The sequence below is a fragment of the Polypterus senegalus genome, chromosome 12, assembly GCF_016835505.1.
Source record: "Polypterus senegalus isolate Bchr_013 chromosome 12, ASM1683550v1, whole genome shotgun sequence".
In the NCBI taxonomy this organism is placed as follows: domain Eukaryota; kingdom Metazoa; phylum Chordata; class Cladistia; order Polypteriformes; family Polypteridae; genus Polypterus; species Polypterus senegalus.
In genome coordinates, this window is record NC_053165.1 from 94,420,442 (window position 1) to 94,440,145 (window position 19,704).

Consider the following 19,704-nt stretch of genomic DNA (forward strand, 5'->3'; position numbering starts at 1 on the left):
ACCCTTCGATGGACTAGTGCACTATTCAGGGTTGGTTACTAACTTGCTCCCGAGGCTGCCATGACAGATACTGCCTCCCTAAACTGGATCCAATAGGTTTGAGAACATTACATATTCTTATAAATTTCTTAATTCTAAACATATCCGGGACACTGCATCTAATTTGAAGACATTATTCAAATTATTATTTGAAAACATAATTTGTGTAACCGTTTAGCTGGTGTAAACCTATATGTACTTTCGCTGTTGATATAGACCAGGGGTCTCAATCATGTTCCTGGAGGGCCGCAGTGGCTGCAGGTTTTTGCTCCAATCCAAATGCTTAACAAATAACATTTATTGCTCAAGTAACACTTCTGCTTAATTTTAGTTGTCTCACTTGTTAAAATTTTGAACCATTATTTCTTATTTTAGTCTTAAACAGCTGTATTCTTGGTTTTGCAATAAGTGACAAAAGAAACCAGCATTTCTCCATTTAGCTAGTTACCATTTATCATGCACTATTGGGTTTAATTAAATACTTAGAAGGAAAGTGAAGAGGAAAAGTGAAGGACTTTGAATTACTCATCCATTTTAGCCTTCAGATCATTTGGATGATATCCTTAGAAAGGGGAAGAAAACCTAGGATATGAGAATGACCTGACATGGCAGAGTTAGAGCACTAATATGCCATGAAATTTAAATTATTGACAAGAATTGCTTTCTAATTAAGCAACCGGGTTAGAACAAAACCCTGAACCCACTACGGCCCTCCTGGACTGTGATTTAGGATGCCTGATATAGACAGTATAATAGATTGAAGGATATGTATAGCCCTGTGGTGGGCTGGAGGCCTGCCCGGGGTTTTCATCCTGCCTTGTGGCCTGTGTTGGCTGGGATTGGCTCCGGCAGACCCCCGTGACCCTGTAGTTAGGATGTAGTGGGTTAGATAATGGATGGATGGATGGATGGATATGTATATTTTCAGAGAAATGAGCAAAGGGAGTGTTTCATGGATGGTGGAAGAGAAAACACAGAGTTAAGGATAACAAGGGTGTATAATAGCTAACCCTGTTTTGGTTTCCCTGAGGAGAGCACCCTGCAAGACCACTGACGTCACTTCCACCCAGACTGTGCTTGCCTGCCTCTGCCTGCAAATAAACAACGATGCACCCACAAGTCAGCATTCACTTTGTGAACTGTTTCTGAAGGAGATGCCGCTCCATAACAAGAAGCATTCTCTCTTGCATATGCAAAAACCTGTGCAAAAATTTGCACCTTGTAGTAGAAGCCCTACATTGCTGTTCTGTCAGGAACAGGAGCTAAAACACGTTCAAAAATTACAAGTGGGGAGTCAATACCACTGCGGTGGGCTGGCGCCCTGCCCAGGGTTTGTTTCTTGCCTTGCGCCCTGTGTTGACTGGGATAAGCATCCTTACCCTGTAGTTAGGATATAGCAGCTTGGATAATGGATGGATGGATAAATTTATATACAGTTACATTAAACTAACTGCAGATACAGAGCATTGCCCGTTGCCTCCCGACTCTGACTCCTCAAGGTGAGGCGGAGTGGGTCCTTTTATCTATCATAGACCCTAGGAGTAGATTGGGTGCACTTCGGGATTGGGAAGCACTTCCGGATCAGGTGGAAGTCCCACAGAATTAGGATTGTAAACCCCTACATGCAGAACCCAACAGGGCTGTACGCCGGGACTCCAAATCCCAGCATGCCCTGTTAGTATTCCAAATGGGTATCGAGGCCCAGGGATGCTTCCAATCTAGTGTATTGGGGGGAGAAAATTTTCATCGGGTAAGGATCCCTGTGTGCCATCTATTACAATGTATTAGATGAGAGAGAGGTTAGGAGCCTGCACTGATACAGCGCCTTGCTGCACGCATCACATGACAGACCACCTCAGGATCCCAAATTAGGACCCAAGTGCAATGGGTGACACCACAGCACCACACTGGAACAGTATGAGGTTTTTTATGGTGGCTGGAGTGCCAGTCCTGCCACCAACCCTCAGGTTTTCCCTGCAGGTTGAAGGGCCTACTTGGGTGCAGGTTAACATCATACCCCAGACAGAGCGATTGCAGGTTAAGGGAATTTTCTCAAGGGCCCGGGGTTTGAATCCTGCCTTGCGCCCTGTATTGACTGGGATTGGCTCCAGCAAACCCCCCTTACCCTGTAGTTAGGATATAGCGGGTTGGATAATGGATGGATCGATGAGTCAATACCAAAAAGATAAACCAATCTTACCAAGCCAGAAACATAAGACCACACCACTCCATCTTCTAATCCAGAAGAAGAATCATAAACCGCAGAATGAAAAGAAAGTCAGAATACCAAGATCAGAAAGAGAGGGAATTGCACGTAAAGCATTTTTATCCCAACAGGGATAAATTAGAATCGTACTCACATATTGGTCACATTAATAACAATATGGGATGTGAACTCCCACAGAACTCTGGGAGAGTTGCCTAGGCAATAGCTGACACTGTTACCACAAGAAAGGGTGTAGCAAGCAGGAAGACAAAAAAATTGAATCTGCTTCAAAGGAATTCAGATAGAGGTAAACTAATGTCAAAATTGGATTCCCAAATAAAAAACAAAAGTTTAGCCCCACAGATCAGCGAAGAGTACAAAGGGAAAGACACAAGAAATTAATAAAGTGTACTAATCATAACAATCATATTTTTTGTCATTTTCAAAAACAGGACACCACTCCTTGATCTGCCTTTTTGTCTTTCTTTCACAGTGGCATAGTTGGCAGGATTTCCTGTAAAAGATGACAGTCCAAGTGGGCTTCAGGACCCACATTCAACAACTTGCTGAACCAGTGTGGCAACTACAAGTAGAGATCGCTAATCAGCAAATGAACTGAAATGAGTCGGAGTTGGAGGAGGAGGAGGACAAAGCTCATATGGAGAGGCATTAAAGAAAAAAAAGAACAGCAAAGACAAAAAGAACAGAAGATATGATTTGGCAAAATTTTTTTTTTAAATAAATTTGAATTTGAATCTGACACCTGTGTGGAATGTAGTTGTGTTTTCAGTTTGGGGGGTCTGAAACACCCCACCAATGGTCATGATATGTATAAAGTAGCCCCATGCAAAAGAAATTCTAAAGATGCTACGTAAAACATGTAGACATGATTCCTGAGAGGCGCATGCCAAGTCTCTTTTCTCGTGTTTATGCCTTTCTATTTCCCCCCCGAGATGGCCTTGCTATTTTTTTTCCATTCCAAACTTAACAAAAGTCCAAAGAATACAATTTATGCACAGACCTTGAATAACCCAGGTCGACCTAAACGAGAGAAAAGCCTTTGCTATTCTGTCCTCATCCAGGATCTAATTTCACAAACTGAAAAAATGATCTGAAAGCAGAAGTGAGTCATTTCCAGGATACATGAATTTTCCAGGGCCTTTGTTAACTTCCCCTGCCAGGCGTTGATGTTTTGTCTCCTTGGCATCACAACGAACTTAATGTTTTATTTGTTCCCGCTGCTACAGAGTGGATGGACTGTTTGGCATTTGAATTCATTCTAAAAGACGCGGTCTCCAAGTCCTGCAAACACACACACACACACATAAACATCTGTAAAGAAAACATTTGGTAGAACATTCCAGTCCTTCAAATCTCATTACTGAGCCAACATTAGCAGTGCACTGTAGAATTGTAGCCCTACATTACCAAGCTCCTTTGCAACGTTAGGCTTTATAAAATAAGTTAACATTGATTAATAGCTGTACTCTATATAATTAGCAAAAGCAGAATCCAGCTTTCCTAAAATATGTTTTCTACAAAGCAGTGCCCTGCTCACACCCTGACAAGTCTCAGGCTGGAAAGGTCTGTTTAGGAGTCGCCGCCTCTGAAATATACTTGGCAACAGTTAGCGCCTGTGTGCACAGCGAATGATTAACACAAAGTGAAGAGTGGGCGAGCCCATGCTAGAATGTTCCAGTCTGTTTCAGATTGCCTGAGACTAATGGTATGCAACTGCTGACTTGTGCAGAGCAAGAGTTTCAGCAGCTCTCTCTCTGTAGCGTCTTGTGAGAATTCATCCATTTTTCTATACCCAGCTGGGCGGGGATGTCAGTCCAATGAAGAAGACTCATCCGCACCACACCAGGTTAGGGTTGCCCACTAACCTCCTAATGATGTTTTATGCTGTGAGAAAATACACAGGCAGCATTTAAATAGTCAACATAAACTGAGAGTGAGTAGGAGGTCAAGAAAAAGGTTTATGGAACTCTGGAAAAATAGTGCCAACCAATGCAGGGCAATGCCACTCACTTTTAAATAGTCCATGTATTAGGGGTCTCAAGGATTTGAAGTCTGTCTTACAGTATTGGCATCGTGCACAAAGTACAAAATGTACCCTGGATTTTGAGCTGTTTCTGGGTGTACGCAGCTACTTGGGACCCTCAGCCTGCACCGAGAAGATGGTGTTTCAGCATTTCAGTCATAAAGTAGCATAGTATAAGGAGGTAACCCTAAGTATAAGTATATAGCATAGTATAAGGAGGTAATTCTAACCCTAACCCTAACCCTAACCTGGACTGGTAGCAACTGAAAGGCAGACTACACTCATGTACAGGATAAAAACACAGACTATCCTGAATTTATATTCAACATTATATACAATATATTTATACTCAATTTAATTATATTTATATTATATTTATATTCAATTTAATTCAACATTATATTTACATTCAATTTAATATATGAAGAAACCTACAGGAACACAGTGAAAACATGCACACTCAACACAGATAGCAACTGGAATGAAATCAAACTCAAGTCCATGTATTTTTTATTTTTTTAGACAGGACTCCTAACCTGTGTAGCACTAAGCTCAGTGGCAGATCTACTGCTATGTGGGTCCACTTTTCTACCAATAATGAGGTCTGGGTATCCACACTCTTGAAAATAATACTTCTTCAAAGGCATTTTATGGTTCTTTGCTGGGTTATGTGATTCCTCGTAAAAGTTCCATTTCATTCTGGAAAGGGTTTGAAAAACCTCCTAGAAGAAGATGAAGAAACCTGAAACATTTAATGTATGGCTACATCTCCAATGTATTCTACCCAGCAGAACACTAACAGATTAAGAAAACCTGGACTTGGCCTGTGTTACTGTGTGAGTCCTTTTAAAACCATAACCCTCAAATCTGTTACCATCTGTTCATGGTTATTTACTGTATGGAGCCAGCTGCAGATCTAAATAAATAAAAGATTCCTTCTGGAACTTTCATGTGGATGGGTCTTTTTGGGATGAAAAATGTTTCTCCAGTTGCATCTCTTTGAAGAACCTCTCTGGCACCTTTATTTTCAATGGAGTTGTTCCACCAACCACTAGATCCCAGATTTTAATTAAAATTGCTGTATTGACTTTATTAAAATGCTGCTTTTGGTTTACAAAGCCTTAAATAACCTCACTCCATCTTATATTTCTGAATGCCTCTCACCTTACACTCCAAATCGTAACCTTAGATCTTCAAATGAGGGTCTGCTTAGAATTCCGAGAGCTAAACTTAAAAGAAGTGGTGAGGCGGGCGGCCGTCTTCTGTTATGCACCTAAAATCTGGAATAGCTCACCGATTGAAATTCATCAGGCTAATATGGTGGAGCACTTTAAAAAACTGCTAAAAAAAGTCATTATTTTAACATGGCTTTCTCATAGCTTCATTTTAGTTTAAGCCTGATTTTCTGTATATGCATTTAATTATTATTATTATCATTCTTGGTGGCTCCGAAATCCGTACTAACCCCTACTTTCTCTGCTGTTCTTTTTCTGGTTTTCTGATCAAAGCACCATGCAGATCTTACATTGATGGATTGAAGACCAGAGGTCCAACATCATCATCTAATTCTTCTAATTGAAGCCTGAATACCATGAGGACTGATTGAGATCATTGATGGTAGGTAGAATGCCTAGAGGGGGCTTGCCAGGTGGTCTTGTGGCCTCAGAACCCCTGCTGATTTTGGTTTTTTTTTTTTTCTCCAGTCGTCTGAGTTTTTTTTTTGTTTGTTTTTTCTGATCCTCCCTGGCCATCGGACCTTACTTTTATTCTAAGTTAATTAGTATTGCCTAATTTTATTTTTATATTTTGTCTTTTTTTTCTTCTCTTTATTCACCCTGTAAAGCACTTTGAGTTTCATTCATTTGTAAGAAAATGTGCTATATAAATAAATGTTGTTATTGTGGTTGTCATTGAATTACACTAATCAATTAATATTATTATGTTTGAAGAACACATTCTCATACAGTAGACACCTTAAATTCTCAAACAATGTGAACTAAAGTTGATTCTGGGATCCCAACGGGATTAGCGGCCCTGAAGCTTAAGCTTCATTAGTCTAATAGGAGATCCACCCCTGACTGTGCCAGCTACTGCCAATAATGTGCTATAGTGTCATGGAGTGCCCAGCAGCTGAATAATGATAACTAATTAAACTTACATAGCGCAGTTTACACAGACAATGGGGGACCACTTCAATCACCATCAATGTGTAACATTTACGCAGATGATAAAACGGCAGTCATTCTTATGACAATACACTATTAGGTGGTGAAGGGGTAAGAGAGACATAGTTAGCCAATAAGGTACCAGGGACAAATAGCCTCTCAGAATGATCAGACCATGGTGTGCAATTTAGCCAGGACATCAAGAACACCATATCTTTTACGAAAGAGTATTGCCACAGACAGTAAGGACTACAGTTTTATGGAACATCCGAAGGATGGTGCCAATTTTTACAGCACAAAAATGTCCCCATTTTCCTCCAGGTACTCCGGTTTCCTCCCACAGTCCAAAGACACGCAGGTTAGGTGAATTGGTGATCCAAAATTGTCCCTAGTGTGTGCTGTATGTGGGTGTGTGTGTGTGCATGCCCTGCGGTGGGCTGGCGCCCTGCCCGGGGTTTGTTTCCTGCCTTGCACCCTGTGTTGGCTGAGATTGGCTCCAGTAGACCCCCATAACCCTGTAGTTAGGATATAGCGGGTTGGATAATGGATGGATGGATAGTGCACTGGGATCCACATACAGACTACAGGGGAAGCGGCCCACCAACAAGTCTCTCAGCAGCAACCTAAGCTTTTCCTAGATAGTCTCCCATCCAAGTACTGGCCTTGGCGTTAGGTGGATTACAATAACAACAAGAACAGCTTGTTTTTTGTATAGCCCAAAATCACACAAGGAGTGCCGCAATGGGTTTTTATGACATTACCCCAGCCTTGACTCCCTAAGAAGATAAGAAAAATCTCCCAAAAAAAAAACCCTTTTTAGGGATAAAAATGGAAGAAATCATGGGAAAAGCAATTCCTAGAGTGACCCCTTTCCAGGCAGGTTGGGCGTGCAATGGGTGTCAAAAATAGGGGTAAATACAACACACAAAACAGACAACAAGTAATCCTCTTCACAGATCTAGATGGCCAATCTATCATTGCCACCTCAGGAATGAAATACAACAGTACAACAGTAATAGCACAAATACAGAGCAAAATGCAAGAGTAGCTTATATCACATAAGAGGACTCAGATTTGTTCAGAGTCCTGGAGACCTCAGCTAACAAGCTGCCTCCCTCCTATTGGCCATTCCACAGCTGAATCAGGGCTGGGCCGGCCAATCTGATGAAAGGACCCTCCCACAAGATGATTCCAGTGCTCCTTTATCAGAGATGACTTTTCATCTCGGACCTGTTCTGAGGCCTGCCTGGACTGGCTACAATTCAACTGCAGACTACAGTCACATACAGGATAAAGCCACAGACTTGGCCAATTTAGAGTCGACAAATATTGTGCTTAAGTTTTCATGTTTGAAGAAACCTACAGAAACAAGGAGAGAACACACATCTTCAGCACAGATAGGAAATCAAAAGCAAGTCTATGGATCTTTGAGACAGCACTGCTAACCTTTCAAATAATCCCTTAGAGTGTCATGGAGTGTCCACAAGCTTAACGCATAACAGGGCAAGTAAGAGCTGCAAAATTAATTTAACAGGCACATTTTGGCTTGTGCAAGGAAACCCAAGAATGCACAAGGAGACCTGTACATTTCATACAGTTTAAAAATAACCTGCTTGGATTTGTGAGATGGCTGTGCCAGCTATTGATCAATGATGTCATTGCGATTCAGTATAAACTAAACAGTTACAGTAGGATGATGATATGTGATATGCAATAAAGATGTACCATAAAGGCGGGCATACTTTAAGTTCTATTTATTGCATTTGTAATTTTGTAAGTAATCTGGATCATTTGAAATATTTTCAATAGTTATAACCATGAGTGCTACACATTAAAAATGACTATTTCGGAGAGATTTATTCCAAAGAAAGCTGGTGCCCCATACAGGCTGATACCCCACTTAAGCTCAATGCTGCCATGTTAGGAACCTGCACTTGATCCTGTACTGGATAATAGGAATAAAAATGGATGGATGGTTTATTTCAGATAATGAATCAAGGCAATCTGGAACAAACTACAGAGTCGTGAAGCGGAAGGAGAAACCCTGCCAGCTTCCAAAACACATCTGGATGAGATATGGGGACTTGGAGCAACTTACTGTAGCTGCTGGCTATCCAGCAGAGCTGAATAGACTGAATGGTCCCAACTCAATTTTACATTTTTTATATTCTTAAGTGCTATTACAATCATGTTTATTTTAGTCATCTACTGCTTTTATTTTAGGTGCCTTAAAAAAAAAGATTTAAGGAAAAATAAGTAGGCATGCATTCTTATGGCAGTTGACTCCCACCTCTAATACTCATCAATCCAACCAGCTGTCTTGAGGGTCACGGTAGACTGGTGCCCATCCTGGCAGTACTGGGCACAAGGCGGGAATCAACAGTGGGTGGAGTACCAGTTCATTGCAGGCCACTCCTCCAAATACATACACCCACCCATCATATGGAAACAATTTAGATTAGACCGTTAATCTAAATGGAATGTGGACAGAAAGCTGGAAAAGCCATGCAAGCACAGGCAGAATGGGCAAAGTCCACATAGGCAGTGCCCGCCTTCATTTTATTTACGCATAACAAAATACAAGGCATTTTCTTTTATTATTATATACCCTGTTCCATTACACAGTATAATCAAAAATATTCTTAATGAAAAAAACTTCATATTCCCATATTATCTTTTCACAACTTAAATCATCCATTCATTTTACATATAATTATCCATCCATTATCCAACCCGCTATATCCCAACTTCAGGGTCCCGGGGGTCTGCTGGAGCCAATCCCAGCCAACACAGGGCGCAAGGCAGGAAACAAACCCCGGGCAGGGCGCCAGCCCACCGCAGACATACAATTTTCATTGATTAAAAAAAATTCCCAATAAATGGCCTATTTCCTCATCCCTGATATCCACAAAACCCTTCCATTTCTCCAAATCCCAACTTCTCTTTACTTTCCCTTGTGGCTTCTTTTCGAAACTCTTTTATACACACTACGCATCTCTCGTCACATTTCACTTTATCAGAGTACACCTGGCATCCCATGACTAATAATCATCCATCCATCCATTATCCAACCCGCTATATACTAACTACAGGGTCATGGGGGTCTGCTGGAGCCAATCCCAGCCAACACAGGGTGCAAGGCAGGAAACAAACCCCGGGCACGGCGCCAGACCACCACAGGGCACGCACACACACCAAGCACACACTAAGGACAATTTAGGATCGCCACCCCACCTAACCTGAATGTCTTTGGACTGTGGGAGGAAACCGGAGCAACCGGAGGAAACCCGCACAGACACGGGGATGACCTGGGAAGAGAACCCAGGTCTCCTTACTGTGAGGCAGCAGTGCTACCACTGTGCCACCGTGCCACCCACTAATCATCATCTACACCAAAAAGGTTTCCTTTGAGCTCCTACCATGCCCTGCTAGACCGTCACCTCTTAAAATGAAATCATAAGACAAATCAGCTGAATCTTCTACCTTTTCCAATAATCTTTCCACATCTATCCACACCCCTTGGTCCCAGCTGCACTCCCAAAACACGGGTCTGATCACCTCCACCTGGGCACAGTCTGCCACACACAATGTCCCCCACAGGATTATCCAGTTTAACTCCTTTAAAGCATTTCCCAGCCATTTTGCTTGTACCACTGTCTATTCCCCACTTCAGATTTCACTTTCAAACTCTAACCGTCCTCCATCGTGCATCTAACAGCAGCCTTACACAAATCCTTCTGTTTGCAGCACAAAGCAACATCTAAAAATGGATTTAAACCCAAGACTCTGGGAGCTGGGAGGCAGCATGGCAACAACCAAACTTTTTAACTAGGGGTTATGCCATTCGATTCCACACCCAAAAAAACACCCCACCTTTGTGTAAGTGAATGATCATTCAAAGAAGAGATGATGCTTCTGCCGAAAATTATGTGCATGAGGAGCTAAAAGAATTACAAAACTGAGCGGACATAAAGGAAAAAAAAAATCACTTAGTCAAAGAATAATTAGTTTAGATAACCAATTTGTTCTGAAAGAAACTTCTTGCCATTGTCAAACTGGTATAATGTACTGACATTTGAAACCCACATCAGTAAAAGATACCATCTTCATGCTCCAAGTAGAAACGTTTTACAGCAAAAATATTCACTGCAAATGCAAGGAGAGATGAAAAAGTCTTGAAAGCACAGGGCTTGACTTTGTGCCAGAAATCTGTCCACATCCAGCCTCAAACGGAAAACCGACTGCAGAAAAACTCAAGCGCACAATCTGGCTTTGCGCCTAACGTTATCATCTTTTGTGTATTTTAATAAAATCTGAAGATGTGGTTTGCAAAAGAAGCACAAAAGTAGACCATAGAGAGCTTCTTACCTTTGCCGGGGGCTTGCTGCGTTCTTGCAGAAGAGCTTCAGCTATGAAATGGCTCAGTAAGGGTGTGGTTTTTAAATACAAGCAACTGCCTGCCAGAAACTGCAGTCTCCACCCTTTGTCCTACCCCAGAAAAAAAAAAAAAAACTCCCACGAGGTGCCAGAGAGGCAGGAAGCTTCATGTGAGTGATACCTGAACTGAGCTAAAGGAGATGAAACAAAGTAGCAGCAGGCCTCTTCTTGACATGCTGCCTTTTGTCTGAAGTTAAGGAAGTGATCTGAAATAGAGAATAATGCACAAATGTCAGCCATATTACACTAAAGGTCAGAGAGAAAGGAAATAACAAAGAACGCTTAGATTTTTTGCTCTGTCAACAGGGATCTGTTCTCCTTCAAACACATGAATAAAAGCTTACAGTAAGTTTTAAAACATACTTCTGTATACCAAGCAGACTCTTTGACTTCATTTGCAAATGGAAATGTTTGCCTTTGTTTGCCCTGTGACACAATGCTAATACCTCCGTCATCATGTATGCAGTTAAGTCTGCACAAAAGCCACCCAACTGCTGTCTTTCAAAATCATTCTGCTTGTCTCTGTGGCAGCCAGTGACTCAGCCCACATGCTGGAAATTTCTTTAAAAAAAAAAAAAAAACTGCATAGACAAGCAGCAAAAAGAAGGGTGGGACCCGTCTTGAAGGATGAGATCAGACATAGCTGAGAAGTAGGTGCCAGGTCGAGCTGGGGACAGGAGTCTTTGGAGCCTCATTAGGTCTACCATACTAAGCCTTGACACTTAGTTGTCACTAAGCACTCATGAGTATCTGTGGGGGCTGACCTGAAAGTTTGGAGCCTGATCTACTAAAACAAAAACTAGTTTTATTTTTCAGACACCAGATAAAAGTCTAAATGTTGACTTTATTATAATAATAAAGTGCACAATGCACCCCCCACTCCACAATACTCATAAACAATAAACTAATCACAATAAACAATAATCCTCCAACTCCCATACACGTTGTCACCCTTCCTCCCAACTCAGCTCAACTCGCTGGGGTTTTCCCATAATCCTTTATAGTCCTTGACCTGGAAGTGCTTCTCTCTCTCTGTCCATGTGACTGGCAAAACTCCTGTATGGAGAAAACTGCTGTATGGAAAATAATCCTTGAGCCTCCCTGTGGCTTCCTCTGGCGGCGCCCATGGTATCCAACAGGGCTGTAAATTAAGACTCCATTGTCCATGATTCCCTGCTGGAATTTGGGGCACCTCCATGCTGCAGGGAGGGCTCCATCTTGCGGCCTGGGGATATTGGCCAAGACGAACGGCCGGCCATACACCACAACTGGCAATCAGAAGGTTGCCGGTTCGAATCCCGTAAATGCCAAAAGGGACTCTGCTCTGTTGGACCCTTGAGCAAGGCCCTTAACCTGCAATTGCTGAGCGCTTTGAATAGTGAGAAAAGCGCTATATAAATGCAAAGAACTCTTTAATATATAATATTCACAAAACCATGCTTAAATGCTCCTCTATAGCTATGGAGTCACACAGGTCCAGGTCTGGAGAACAGGGTGAAATTGATGTCTGTCTGGATTCTGTAGCGGAGCAAAATGATGGTGCAGGACAAACCAGGTTGCTTGGGGTGCCAACTGGTAAAACAGCACCTCTGTAATTGTAAATAAAAATAAGGTAAAAATAAATGAAAATCAAGCACTTCAATATGCGTTTTTTAACAACAAATTATGGGACATTCACTAGTGTTCGTTGCTGGCTTTGACCAGCACAGAATCTGGGTCAGCATCTAAAATGAGACACCATGCTCTGTGAGTGGTTTCCTTTTATATTGTGCAGACCAAAAGGGGTGGGGCTTCTTTATCTTTGATGCCCTCAAGGGACGCTTTCACGAGGCTGGGAGGGAAGAAGGAGACAAGGCTGTGATTAGCTGCACCCCCACTCATCCCGGGGTGGTACTACTTACTTTACTTTAGGTGAAACCTCTAGTGCACATGCGTGACAGTCCATAGTTTCACATAAAAGCCACTGCCAACACCAAGTAATGTGAGCAAAGGTACTGTCATGAAGAATAATCATTTATGGCTTTCTGATTGACTGACACAAACGCCAATGCAAATGAGTGTAATTACAATCAGTTCTGTGGGCCTTTTGAGGACCACACCTTCAACATCATAAAAAATGTGCACATGATCTTGTTGGCATAAACTTGGGCGTTGAATTTCTTTGCTTCCACAAACGAAAGTGGATACACCGACTGTCGACAAAAGCCTGCTGCATCAAGTCTTCTAGCATGAAGCTCAGACAAATTATAGGAACTGCGTAAGCACAATTATGTCGGGGCTGGGAGGACTTCAGGCCTTGGAACCCTTGCAGATTTTGGCTTTTTTCTCCAGCTTCTTATCCATTTTTTCTGTCCATTTGAATATAACATTAGAGTTCTCGTTAGAGACTTGCAAATAAATTCTGACTTCACTTTACCTTGCATATATTTGTTATGTAAGTTCATATTGGGCTATTTGTATTTACTATTTTTTGTACCTCATTTATTCATCCTTATGTTTATCGATTTATAATTAGTTTTTCATTTCTTGAAACATTTTTCGTTGACATTTTGTAAAGCACTTTGTGATACATTCAAAGCATGAGGATGTAGCTCAGATATAAATGTTATCGTTTTGATTATTCACAGTGATGCTTCCAAGTTTCAGCCACACACTCAACATTTTCCTCGAAAGACTGATGCTGTATGGTAATAGAAAAATAGGCTATATAAATAATGAATGTTCAAACTCACAATACTGAACTATGGATTAAACAATATATTAAATATGAACTTGGACTGCAAATATTTAATTTGCAAAATATTTTAATCTCCATTTGTATTGTGTTAAATGACCTAACAGCTTGAGGCAACAGAAGGTAAAATGGTGCACATTATTACTGCATTACCCAGCAATACCATTTGAAGGTGGCGGAGTGGCACAGTACTTAGTGCTCCAGAATCTTGAATTTGAAACTCGTGCTTGTTCACCTTGGGTGTAGCATGTTGTGTCACCAAGGATCATCTGCTGTCTTGATCAGGTCAAGAACTGATCCCTTTCCAGTGAGGGAGGCCAGAAAGATGAAGGGATCGGAGAAGTTAGCCTTCCTGGAGCCTATACTTCCCCAATACACTAGAGGGCAGCATTTTTGTGTCACTGCCCCTTTTTTTCACCCCACAAGCATTCTGTGAAATGTATTCCTGTGGTGCGACCCTGTTGCATGCCATGGGTACCACCAGGAGGAGCTGCAGGGAGAACTGTGGCCAAACATCGGAAGTACTCCGGGGTTCTGGTTTAAAGAGAGCCACCCTGCATTACCTCAGAGAGTCAGAGTCGGGAGGCAGTGGATAACAATTGTGAGAGGAAGAGGAGTTGGGAGAAGAGGTGAGAAAAGGAAGGATTCACTGTTCATTTAGGTTCTGTATTGTTTAGAAGGTATTTGGAAGAATAAAATCCATTATTTGAACCCGTGACTGTGTGCGTGTCAGTTGTGTCTAGGGTTTGGGACTCGATAGTGCCTCCAGCCTTCCACAGTATGTATACTCTCCCTGCTTTCCCTCCTGGCGTCCATGACCCTGAAACAGATTAAGCAGAATTGAATATAGCCAGATGGATTACTTATTGAAGGTGCAAAGTAAAAACAGGATCAAGTCAACTTTATTTTGGCCTTGAATTTAAACATAATTTATTCCAAGGATGGCACACTGGTAAATGCTACTGCCTCACAGCTCTGTGGATCAGCGTTTGAGTTCAAGTTTGGCTGTCTATATGAAGTTGGGTTTATTATCAGTGTGTCAGTTCCACAACTCACCACCCACCCCAATACCCAAGTATGTGGGCATTAGACAAGCTGTTGACTCCAAACTGGAATAGCGTGCCCAATTCTACTGAAACAGGCTTTACCTGCTCATTCGCCAGTAATAAAAAATTGGGAGTGTGCTCCCCTCGACTTTCTGATATACTCAGATATGGGGATAGATATTTGAGGATTAAACCGCAAGTCGATGATTATATTTTTATATTATGTACATTAAAGAACAATCAATGACAAATCAAATCAAATTAATAATATATTGAACAATTATTATAAAAGTAAAATTGAATCAATCAGATTCTGCAGCTGCATGAATAAAAAAGTACCACTTCTGATTAATGGAAATTGCTCAAAAGTTGATAGAAATCTATGTTTTGTATGTAATACTTGTATGCAAACTTTGGTTGACCCAAGTGAAAGCATACTCAAGCTTATTGTGTTTACACACACACATTTGGTATTTTTGGACTCAGGGAGGTCTAAAACATCAAGATTCATCAAAATCTCAAGGTCGAATTTTTGGACGATTACAATACTTTCCCTATGAGAAAGTAAATCGAACTCAGGAAAGTCTAAAACGTCAAGACGGAAATCTCAAGCTTAAATATTTGGACGACCACAATGCTTTCCCTATACTTCATATGCGAGAAAGTAAAAATAGAGTGCAGAAAGTAGATGAACTGAGATGTGTAAATGGGTTTTCTTTGGATTTTCAGTACTCCCTTCACAGGATAACAAGCCACTGGGATGTGAACTTAGGTCTGCATCCAATGCAAAGTGTGGAAAGCAACTGCTATAGCCAGTTGATCGGCCTAAGTGACTAATTAGGCTTCTAACCATGAGGGGATCCTCTCTTCACAGTTGGCTCTATCTATCTAAACCGCACCATAGGAATTCTAATTCTGCGCTCATATAATATCAGACAGGTGGGAAATATGAACTTCACATTCAGAAATTGAATGCAAAAACCCTTTGAACTCAGGCCTCTTAATTGGTCAACTTGGAGAAAACATTTCTCACAATTGTATGCATAGTGGACAGCTTAAGGGCTCTATGGATTGTAATTCCACTCTGCTCAACGAGTTGGTGCTGTATAATAATGTCTCTTCTCTTCCTTCCTCTGCAGACCGGATGATCGATGGCTTTACGACCACTGAAGTTACTTCCAGTGTTCGTCCACCAGAACCTGCCTCTTCCTTCTGGAAGTCCTCAAAACCAGATCTGCCATCTTAGTTCAGTTCATTTGGAGAACTCCCCATTTATTGTGTTGTATTTACATTACATTATTTACATTTTTTTTTTTTTTGCTTCCAATTATATATAGTCAGTCACCTGCACTAAATATGATCCAAGAATGGGCTGAAAATGAAGGTCCTAGATGGGCAAAAATAGGAGGAAACGCTAAAAAGCTCGACATCTTGCATAACAAAACATCAAGACGAGTTGAACAGTTGGGGTCTTCCCGTCTTGTATTGGTGAGTCAGGAGGCACCAGACAAAATGAACGGAAGTGATTTCAAGCGTTTGTTCTTATAAACACCCAAAAGCTGTGTGTAGATGAACATTAAAACTCTACATGATCTCCAGTTAAATAATGATTTACCAAATTGTATTGAGTAAAATGTCTGTGGTGATAGGTACAACCAGATGAGGTCATGCAGCTGTCGAACTAGCCACCTAAGGCACATTTAATTTCTCTATCAAGGATGTCTAGTTGGAATTCCAGAATAGCGTAACATCTTTGTAGAAAGTTGAAAGACATAAGAAATGGGGTTTTGATGTTATATTACATAATCCTCTAATCAGTCTGTAGCAGTGTTTTCGATATTTCTACAAGTCACAAATATCCTTCCAGACAGGTGCTCACAACTTCATGAGTACAGTCCAACTCTCACATGTCAGTAAGTGGACTGATACATTTTACTGACCACCAGTCTTGTGTTTTCCAATGACTCAGTTCCTTTCAAACACAAATGCGTCGTCGTCAAGGCATTTCTGGTGCAATGCAAACATCCTGACGCGATGATAATCTCGCCTTGTTCGCTTATTCTTATTGCCTTTTGTAGATAAACCTTCTTAGTTATCTTGAACGTTATGGACGCTAACTCCTAATCATGTTATAAATATGACGTTATACTACCGTAGCCTAATTGACAGAAGCATTATTAATTTACTACTTTATGGTTAGTTACTGCCTGACTGGGCCTTTAGGAGTCAATGCAGATGGGTGCAAAATGAGAATTATTCATCTGTACTTTGACATGGATAATCTCTTTCATCATATTGTGCTTTTAGGTTATAACTGATTAAAGAGAAATGAAGAAACAGAAATCCAAAATTAACATGAATAATGCACAGTATTGATGGCACACCTGACATGAATCTAGTCAAACAGGCTCTTTAGGTTTTCCCCCAGTGTGCAGGCCAAAAGGGTGGTGCTACAAAAGTTCAAATGGGTCACGATGATGACTTGAATGCTTGGGGCAGATGAAGACTTGAGGAGAGCATGGTGTTGGAGAAATGACCAGAAGTCTTCTGGAAAGAAAAGGACTTTTCTTGTAATGTTTAAAAAGTGGACATATACAAAGAAGCTTATTTTAGTTTTATGCTGAAACAACCAGTTATGGCAAATCAGCTTGTCATGAAAATGTGCCTTGTCCATTAATGCTTTAGCGATTGCTTTAGAATTACCTAAATGATCTGATAATCGTCTCCTTTAACTCCTCTAGGTGAGCTTTGCCCTCTGCCTCCTGACTCTGACTCACCTAAATGTGGTCAGATGGCTCCTTTTATACAATGCTCACAAAAATTAAAGGAACACTTTAAAGAAACACATTACATACATCAGATCTCAATATGAAGTTGGATATCTATACAAATAACGACAGGGCAATGTCTTAGGAACAAAAGGATGCCAAGTCTTTTAATGGAAATAAAGTTTTCTGCCTACAGAGGGCTCAATTGTGTAGACACCCTAAAATCATAGTGAAATGAAGATGTGGCAGGCTAGTCCATTTTTTCAAAAACTTAATTTCTGCTACTCAAAATGTTTTTCAGTATCTTGTGTGGCCCCCACAAGCTTGTATGCATGCTTGACAACGTCGGGCATGCTCCTAATGAGACGACGGATGGTGTCTTGTGGCATTTCCTCCCAGATCTGTATGAGGGCATCCCTGAGCTGTTGTACAGTCTGAGGAGCAACCTGGCGGCGCCTAATGGACCGAAACATAATGTCCCACAGATGTTCTATTGGGTTTAAGTCAGGGGATCGTGAAGGCCATTCAATTGTTTCAATTCCTTCATCCTCCAGGTACTGCCTGCATACTCTTGCCACATGAGGCCGGGCATTGTCGTGCATTAGGAGGAAACCAGGACCTACTGCACCAGCGTAGGGTCTGACAATGGGTTCAAGGATTTCATCTCGATACCTTATGGCAGTCAGAGCACCATTTCCTACGCAGTAGATGTCTGTGCGTCCCTCCATGGATATGCCTCCCCAGACCATCACTGACCCACCACCAAACCTGTCATGTTGAACGACGTTGCAGGCAGCATATCGTTCTCCTTGTCTTCTCCAGACTCTTTCATGTCTATCACAGCTGCTCAGGGTGAACCTGCTCTCGTTTGTAAAAAGTACAGGGCGCCAGTGGCGGACTTGCCAATTCTGGTGTTCTTGAGCAAATGCCAGTCGAGCTCCACGGTGCTGGGCAGTGAGCACAGGGCCCACTACAGGACGTCGGGCCCTCAGGCCATCTTCATGAAGTCTGTTCCTGATTGTTTGGGTAGAGACATTCACACCAGTGGCCCTCTGGAGGTCATTCTGTAGGGCACGAGCAGTGCTCAGCCTGTTCCGCCTTGCACAAAGGAGCAGGTATCGGTCCTGCTGATGGGTTGAGGACCTTCTACGGCCCTGTCCAGCTCTCCAAGAATAACAGCCAGTCTCCTGAAATCTCCTCCATGTTCTGGAGATTGTGCTGGGAGACACATTAAACCTTCTTGCTGCAGCACGTGTGGATGTGCCATCCTGGAGAAGTTGGACAACCTGTGCAACTTCTGTAGGGTTAAGGAATCGCCTCATACTGCCAGTAGAGATAATTACTCAAGCCAAAACTAGCACGAGTGGAAAACCAGCCAAAAAAGATCAAGAGGGAGAAACTTGAAATGACCTCCACATGTAAAACCAGTCCTGTTTTGAGGGTTTTCTAATTGTTGCCACTTTAGTGCACCTGTCGTTAAGTCCATGAACACCAATACAGCTGAAAGTGATTAACAATGACCTCAGCTGCTTAACCAACCAGAAAATTATCAGACAGGTTTAATTGATTTCATGCCAGGCCCAATAAAAAAAGTGTTCCTTTAATTTTTGTGAGCAGTATAGTATGGCTGAAACACGTCCTTGTCATTCAAAAGGTCCCTAAAGAAGGGACATCTTCTCCCAGCAGCACCTTCTGGAAGTACAGAGGGACCATGACAGGGTTGCCCTTCCAAACTACAGGCCCCATGTAACCCTACCGGAGTCAAAACTGGGACAATACTAAAGTAGCACTGCCAGCTTTCACCTTGGGGTGGTAAACTGTTCTCAATAACCAGGCCTCCCAATTCACCCATTATAGGATTGCCCCGACTCGAATAGAAACCTAGAGCCATCTTGGCTGGTTTTCATCTCCATTTATGTAGTCCATCCATTATGCCCTCCTGGCCAGGTAAGGCTTCACTGTCTGTCTTAATCAGGATGCTAATCCATCCATTCCAGCATTTACAATATAATGAACCTGGCTGATTAAAGGAAGCCATTCAATTAGATTTCTTCAGTTATGTTGCATTAATAAGAGCTCATGGGACTTCACCAGGTAGTGTAAATAAAGGATATCCATGTTTGATATTATTTATAGTGATGTCTCAATACTCACTATTTTCCACAACAATGAAGAATAACTACTAAAGATAATGTCAGAAGACAGAAAGAACATTTTGAGAACATGCCAATTGCTTAAGAAGCATGTCTGGAAATGCAGGCAGTG

The 19,704-nt window shown here is 41.7% G+C and overlaps 1 protein-coding gene across 1 annotated transcript in view; it reads right to left on the reverse strand.

Moving 5' to 3' along the window:
- LOC120541390 (annexin A2-A-like) overlaps positions 1-10,915 on the reverse strand; it is a 46,923-nt gene extending 36,008 nt beyond the window's left edge. Inside the window, exon 1 of the mRNA XM_039772965.1 lies at positions 10,823-10,915. The gene's annotated coding sequence lies outside the window, so the exon portion shown is untranslated. The remainder of the gene's footprint in view (positions 1-10,822) is intronic.
- Between the last annotated feature and the right edge of the window lie 8,789 nt (positions 10,916-19,704).